General features: G+C 40.5%; 1 long non-coding RNA gene across 4 annotated transcripts; it reads right to left on the bottom strand.

Moving 5' to 3' along the window:
• Nucleotides 1-4,977: 4,977 nt before the first annotated feature.
• LOC145420961 (uncharacterized) lies at nt 4,978-6,460 on the bottom strand. Of its 4 annotated transcripts, none has more exons than XR_013902206.1 (4): nt 6,241-6,460; nt 6,077-6,118; nt 5,769-5,983; nt 4,978-5,135 (listed from the first exon to the last, which is right to left on the bottom strand). It is a non-coding gene; the product is annotated as an uncharacterized LOC145420961 (long non-coding RNA). The 4 variants fall into 4 exon arrangements; XR_013902205.1 differs by having other exon boundaries at nt 6,077-6,152; nt 6,241-6,445; XR_013902207.1 differs by having other exon boundaries at nt 6,272-6,442.
• Between the last annotated feature and the right edge of the window lie 1,697 nt (nt 6,461-8,157).

Genomic DNA, 8,157 nt, shown 5'->3' with positions numbered 1-8,157 from the left:
CTGCTTAGTTTCTCTAAAAAAAATTGTATAAGTGTCAGATGTCTATGGGCACATCGCACCATAGTTTCTAGCCTGTTGTCTCACATTTGTCTGGATGAACACTTTTTAATCCAACACAAGGAAAGATCCGTGGTTTCTGTCAAAGGAAGCTCCTATAGCTCGAAGTGTGCTATGTATTCTATTCTATTCATTTCTGCTTTTTGCCATCCTGTCAACTTGTTTAGCATTACTCAGTTTCTCAGTGTAGTTCTGTTATCTTTGGGTCGCTTCCTGTTTTAGAATTGTTTCTTCTGTCTTCTCTTCTTGTTTTACTTCCTGCATTTTGCCATCCATTGTGTTTTTCTTCCCAAAACGTATTAGTCTGTCCTGTGTTTGAGCACATCTTGTATTTTGTTTATTCATGCACTTTTCACCTGCAGAAATAAAAGAGTAGTTACCATGGCCAGTCTTATCTTTGTCCTCCACCACACATCCTTACATTTCAAAAGGCAGAGGAGACTAGTGTGCAGGTTACCTGCAAGCATTTTTAATTGTAACTAAGTGTGAATCACCATAAAAGTTAAGGTGTCCAGATTTCAGCATGGACTTTTTGTCACGTTTTTAGTTTGCTGGGATCCTGAAACCCTCCTCACTTGATAGAACCTCTCCCCTACTTTTTCTTCCTCCTCAACCTCATCTACAGATGTTTTGTCTACTTATAGGAAGAACCAAACTCTGTACTTCTTTTTTAATTATTAAAATGAAATGAAGAGTAAATGCATCAGGGTGTGGTTGGTGGCTCGACTGCAGGGGAGGAGTGGACCAGTGAGTTCAAAATGTTGGTTTGCTGGTTTTGCACAGCTGTTGAGCATTTTCTAATCATGCCTTCCCTATTTCAGTAGCGGCCGGGGCGGGAGAGGAAGCTGGTGGTGGAGGAGAGCACCGGAACCAGGGCAGCGCACACTGGAATGTGCCCAAAAAGTGAAAAATCAGATTGTGTGATGACAATACAAAATGCAAACCACAGCTACAAAGTCTTGTACGGTCCTTTTAAGATCACAGTAAACTACAAGTAAAAGGTGATATAAGGCAACTAGGACAGTTTGTTTTTTGAGGATCATACAGAGACAGCATTATAAGCAGGAAATCTGCTGAAGTAACATCATTATGTAGATGGAAATTGCACTAAAGATGGCTCAAAGCACTAAAACAGTACTTCTAAAAACCTCAGCAGCTAGATCTATTTACAGAAAACACGACACAAGTACAAGAAGATGTACTCCAGCCCCTCTCTCAGAGTTGACCTGAATGCGTGCTCAAGATATTTTCAGAAAAACACAGTTTGATTTTATACTTATTTTGTTAGGTTGGCTTAAGTTTAGTTCAAGCCGTACTAATACTTTGGACAATTACAGAAGAATCTCACACTGTGGACACATTTGCTGCACTAGGTTTACGAGAGGGAGCTAAAAGGGCAGCAAAGATGGCTAATGTAGCCTGTAATGTAGCTAATGTAATGTCCAGCCTTATGTTTCCTGTCACCTGGTTGTCTGTCAAGTGATGTGCACAACACTTCACGTAAGAGATAAAAGAGAAAGACAGAGACGGCACATAGTAACAGTGTAAAGCAAACATTTCACAACATGTTCTGCATCCTCATTTTCAATGGAAAATAAGGCGGTCTTTGACTTTTTCCTTTGCTACTTGAAAGGTTGTTGCCACATTTCAGTACGCAATGGAAAAAGGTTTCACTCTCCAAATGTCATGTTTATATTTAGTGCCTCCCTTTTTCATATCCATGTATTTACAGCTCGAGTCACTCAGACATTCCCAGCAGCAGCAAGGAACTCCTCCTCACATGAACCTTTGAAATCAATGTTTTTACACAAAGAACATGTTTTTTTTCAGTAAGATGTTTGCAACACACTCACCCAACACACCACAGAGGGGCTGAGCAGCTCCAGGAGGCATCCACCTCTCTTAGTTTTATATATGGTAAATCCACTGTGTCTGGGTTTCTCATGCTCAGCAGCTATAAAAACAGAAAAATGATGAAGGGATGAAGAAGAAGATGATGAGGGGCTGGGTGTTCAGTTCGGTTTGCACTCTAATTGCTTTTAATTGGAAAAGGCAGCAAGAAGCCTTAGATATTCTCAATTTTTCAGAATGATCCACGTTTATTCCAATTACGTTTATTTCAAAGTGCTATACATAAAATATGACAGGCATTAGGGTCAATGGCATGGCCTGCATTTGTATAGCGCTTTACTCAGTCCCTAAGGACCCCAAAGCGCTTTACACTAAATTCAGTCATTCACCCATTCACACACACATTCACACACTGGCGATGGCAAGCTACATTGTAGCCACAGCTGCCCTGGGGCGCACTGACAGAGGCGAGGCTGCCGGACACTGGCGCCACCGGGCCCTCTGACCAAAAAAGAGCGACGTAAGAAACTATTCAAAATTATAGTCCAGTTTAAGAGCTGAGTATTTATGGAAGTTAGGAATAGGGAAGGAATTTTGTATAATTTAACTTTAGTCTCATTCTAACCACTGATGACTCTGTTGAATAAACTGGAAACCAGTCGTTAACCTGGAAAACCTTTTAAAACACAGGCCTACCTGTACAGCAGTAACTCCTGATCACAATTATTCTGTATTTTTACTAATGCTGATATATTTACTAACATTATCATTATTAGTTAAATCGTCATTAAGAGCAAAGGTGATCAGGTTTAAATACAGTAACAACAGGAGGTTCACTGTCTGTGAGTGGTTTTTTACTGAACTTTAAGATGATGTCATGTCCACATACAGCCAGGTGAGGTAAGCCACAGCTGGGATGCAAAGTACAGCACTGAATATGTTTGGTCGTACTGTGTTAGAACATGGCGGCCTCTTGTGGTACAAGGCGGACTGCACACCTGTCTGAGGCTGAGAACCATGGCATCTTCCTCTGCGGTCAGTTGACGGTGTAACAGTAGCTCATCGGGAGGAAGACCTGCCGACAGTGTTTTGTGTTAGTCTTTGTGTCTCAACTACTAACAACTTAAACCACCAAACCGAAACAAAAAGGGAACTAAATTAAAAAAGAATGACCAAAGAAGGAGAAACTGAAATATTGAGCTCAGCAGGACTGGGTTGTTTTTTTTTCTTTTACTGATGCTAGCTTATTATTATTGTTATTGTTGAAAGCTTGTTTTATTTTCACTTGTCAAAATAATAACCATTGTCGCTCATTTCCTGCCTCCAGACATTTAATTTCACATTCACCTCAGTTCCTATTGTAATCCTCTCAAACCTGGCAACTAGTCGATACTTTTAAGTTGTCTTATTAGAGTCATGAGTTACACACAAGTAAGCCCATAGTCTGAGGGTGAAGTGCTCTAATGGAATGATACAGTACTATGAGGTTTTTAAGATAAGATGGGTACTGAGTATTCAGGAGCCCCGTCAGTACTCCTGCTACAGGCTTCTGTATCACCATCAATGATGGCTCTGCTCACCCGTTACCTGTTAATATGATGAAATAGTTTAACTAAAAGGAAAGATTCACTGTGAATAAGACAAAAAGTTTATTTGAATGTTTTTAAAAGGCAAGCAGAAGCTTGCTGCAGCAGACCTGGAGCTCTCTGAGAGTTTGATGCAGATGTGTGGGGCATAAAAACAAACAGGATGTTGACATTATGAGCTGTAAAAAAAAAAAGTTTACTGAATAAGTCCTCCTTTTATATCTTTCTGCAGACTCACTACGTTGACGGCGTCACACAGATGCTTGGAGGTAATGGGGTGCATGACGGAGGGGCAGAGCACCTGCAGCAGCATCAGTGACTTCAGGCCTTCTGCTGTGCAGTTGGCCACAATTCAACCACTTTGAAAAAAAAGGTTTTTGAAAGTGTCAGTATAAAAACTGTTGTGGTCAACTCTCAGCCCAACCAGTCACGGTGGATGGCCGCCCCTCCCTGAGCCTGTCCTTCCCACTGTCAAAAAAGTGCTTGCTCATAGAGGATCATATGATTGTTGGGTTTTTCGTATATGTATTATTGTAGGGTCTACCTTACAATATAAAGCACCTTCAGTTGAATTGAATTTAATAAAGGCTCAATAAAGAGTTTTATGGCTCTTCTTTTGCAAGCTGCAAGTGCAAAGATCCTCACAAAAACACCTTCAAACTGGTAAAACAAAAACAGAACAAATTCACACCATTTTCATCCCATCCAGTCCCAACCTGGTACACAGAGAACTTAAGTTTATCAGTTTTTCACCTTTTGTAAATGATTTTTTTCCATCTGTATGTTGCATGGTTGAAGTTGTTCTTGAAGCTGGAGTTTGGTTTGTTTTATTACTGAATTGTTCAAGATCGGCTGACTGACCAGAGGTAGTCTGGGACTGTGTGTGTATATGCAAGCATTTAAACACTGCAGAGAACAGTAAATTTATTTTCTCTAAGTCCGCCATTGTAGAACCGAAACCTGACGTCAAAAAAGGCGCACACCTTTGACTGTTTTCTCCGTTTTCGTCCACACATAAATGCAAAAATGGAGTTTTCGAAAATCTCCACCCTGGCAGGAGTTTTTAAAAATCTCAGTTTTCAGTGACCGAAAACGCCGTTTACGTGTGGAAGAAAGGTGCAAACGCATAGAAAAATCTGCATTTTCAAAAATACCCGTGTACGTGTGGACGTAGCCTTAGCCTGATTTATGACCTCAGTAAACACTTTACACATGACTTTATGGTTAGCTCTACAACATAATATTTTTTTGAAAGTCATGTTCCAATTAAAAGAGAGATTGATGAAGGCTTTGCTTTAAGGCGGAGCTGCCTTGTGATTGGCAGGTTGCTACCCAGTGAGAATGCAGTTTCCTCAGTTTCTCAGGTAGGGTTGAGCCACCCTTGTCATGTTCTAATTCAAAAAACAAGGCAAGCATGGCAAAGCTCAAGGCTTAAAATGATACTCCACAAACCATCCAGTTTTTATAGATGTGGGAAGCAACCTTCTGTTTTACATATTCTTTATGTTTATTTTTGTTCCTTACATGTGTTAAAAAAATGTAATATTAAAAGCAGAAAGTATAAAATAGCAATGTTTCCATGCAGGTCCCCCCAGAAATCTTCATCTAGTCAGAGTCACTGCTGCAGGAGCTGCTGGAGTCCTGGGGAAGAGACAGATGATATTTGGTGAAGTCCTCACATTGATTCTAAATTGAGGGGTGGCTGTAGCTCAGGTGGCAGAGCAGGTCAGCCACTAATCAGAAGGTCGGTGGTTCGATCCCAGGCTGCATCCTGGCTGCATGCCAAATATCCTTGGGCAAGATACTAACCCCGTGTTTGCCTACTGGTGGTGGTCAGAGGGCCCGGTGGCGCCTGTGTCCGGCAGCTTCGCCTCTGTCAGTGCGCCCCAGGGCAGCTGTGGCTACAATGTAGCTTGCCATCGCCAGTGTGTGAATGGGTGAATGACTGAATGTAGTGTAAAGCGCTTTGGGGTCCTATGGACTAGAAAAGCGCTATACAAATGCAGGCCATTTAACTCTTTTTGGCTGAGTGGTTAGGATGAGGGGTTTATTTTTCACTTATGACCTCAAAATATCCTTAAAATTGGCTTAAAGTGTGCATTTGCTGTCCTGCCACCTGCTGATAACCATCCAAACACATCTTATGAATAACAGATTATTTCAGTGATATTTTTCAGGCTGTATTACACAAACATGTCATGCTTCACTTTCAGCTCAATAGCATCTACTTCCTGTTGTGGATCAAATCTGCACTGCTGCAGTATTCAGACTCACCCCGTGACAATCCCTCCCCTTCTTGTGGCATTTGAGGTGCCTGTGTCCTTGCTTGTGCCGGCGCCTGTGCTTCTTCTCACATCCATGAGCATGAGGGCCATGTCCGTGTCCACCACCATGACCATGTCCGTGTCCACCACCATGACCATGTCCACCACCATGGCCATGTCCACCACCATGGCCATGTCCATGCCCTCCTTCATGACAATGCCCGCCTAGAATTAGTCATAAATTCATCTTTTAACATTAAAATGTTTAAATATGTATAAGATATGGAAAACACACATGATGGGAGCTATGTGTTTTACCTCTTCCCTTTCCAGACATCTCCAAATTTCAAACCTCACACCCTGTAAGTTCAGATCAGAGTGAGTTCACCAAAACCTGTTCACAAAATAAAATACAACATATACAAACTCTTTCTTCACATATGCATACAAGATAATCAGCAGAGATTCAGTGTTGAACTTACTGTGTGCTGGTAACTTGATCCACTGACTCACCTGTCACCTGCCACTTTTTATATGTAAAGCCACACCTCAACCTGAAGTATGCTGAACGCCCATTTAAAGGTCAAATATAGTGTTATAGTCTGCAACTGACCATGCACATACTGACAAAACCAGAATTACATGTTGATGTAAGAACACATGGGTCAGAGTAACACACAAATGCGCTTCGATTTCATGCTTAAGTACTTTGTGAGTGAACAGTGTGATTGACAGGGCTGTTTGTTCCTGCATTTTTCTCATGCAAAACAGGTGTGATTATATATGTTATATTATATCTGTACAGCCTTAGAAACAGGAACTTCAGAGAAAGTTTTTTTTATAATTTATCTTTTATAATAGTTTTTTGTTTCGTTTGCAGGGCTACATATTCAAGTCAATACTGTTTTAAAGGTGTTGCATTCATAAGTTCAATCCTAACATTGGCAGTTGGAATTAAAGTGGTTATCACCTCACTAAGTTAATTTAGGTTTTTCCCGTGTGTTGACATGATCATATGATTATGATCCCTATGCGTGTCACCATCTCCAGTCAGACACATTGTCAGATGACGATGATGAAATGGTAATTAAAAATGTAGAAAGGCCATAAAAATATGACAGTGAAATGCTAAATATTCCCAGGTGAGTAAAGCAAACCATTCATCTCATTATTTGCACATTAAAATAAACATTTTAATTCCAGTTAATTATTTTATCACTGAGGTGATAAAATGGAGCCGGATGTTCTCTCAGCTGCAGACTTGGTGCTGTTTAAGGGTTTGACAGTAAACATTATGTTTAAATTTCAGAATTCAAGCATGCAAATTAGAGGTTGGAGGTTGGCACAGATTGGATGTCCGGTTTCAGGATCATATATAAATGCTAAAATGATTCAAATTGTAGCGAAAAATCTTATATTTTATGCCCATCAGAGAAACACACACTTGACGCTCCTACTCTCCTCGCAGAGGTCTGAAGCATCTTTCAGAAACAGTAATGCTATTTTAGGAGAATTGATTCAGGAGCCTGGTAAGAAGTGAACCACCTCTGTACATAAAGCCCGGGGTTACCCTGACGTTTCCTGGATAAGCTGAATTCCTGTTACCTGGTTTGGGCTTCAGGTTAGTTTCCAGATTAGAGATCAGCAGGTATGAAATCACCACCTACTCAGATCATCAGAAAATACATCAGTACAGGTGTTAAATACCTCTAATGGAACACAGAGCATACACCAAGAAGCGTGCACAGATCCTGAGGCAGAAACTTGATATATAAAGTTGATAACCATCATCAGAGTGGGTTTTTATCTTTGGCTTTTTTCAGCTGATTAATTATTACACAAAAATTATTTTTGAATTCACCAACTTGGCTTTTAGAGGATTTTGCCCATTGTTATAAATACCTCCAAATACACTTGGTCCGTCCTTTCAGGTAACAAACAAAGGTTAACCTGAAACCTCGTTTGGCACTGATATTATATTTTTACAGAGTTGAAGAAGATGCAGTGAAACCTGCTTTCTTAGCATGTTGTCACGCCTCCGACTCTGAACAAATATCAAGATGGATCACACTGGATTAACCAGTTGTGAAGCTTTGTTATGTTTGTTTCCAAGTGCACTTTTTTTCCCCCAAAAGTGACACTCCCACTAAGCCACAACACAAGGCTTTTTTTTTTTGTACACTTGACACACAGTTCTTCTAATAAATTAACTCTTTACCACACAAGCTGCTGGACTTCAGCCTAGAAAACATAATGGTAGGATTGGTATCAATAACCTCGGCTATGTGCTGCAGTAGGGGATGCAGGCATTGTTGCAGAAAACAGTTGACTGTGAGCGTAAATAAATGTTAAAACATCATGAGATGTGATGGTGGCAGTGCTTTGTGTTACTGAGTTTT

Source organism: Astatotilapia calliptera, chromosome 16, assembly GCF_964374335.1.
Source record: "Astatotilapia calliptera chromosome 16, fAstCal68.1, whole genome shotgun sequence".
NCBI classification, from domain to species: domain Eukaryota; kingdom Metazoa; phylum Chordata; class Actinopteri; order Cichliformes; family Cichlidae; genus Astatotilapia; species Astatotilapia calliptera.
The sequence above is the reverse complement of the archived record's forward strand: the minus strand, read 5'-3'. Positions and strand labels throughout refer to the sequence as shown.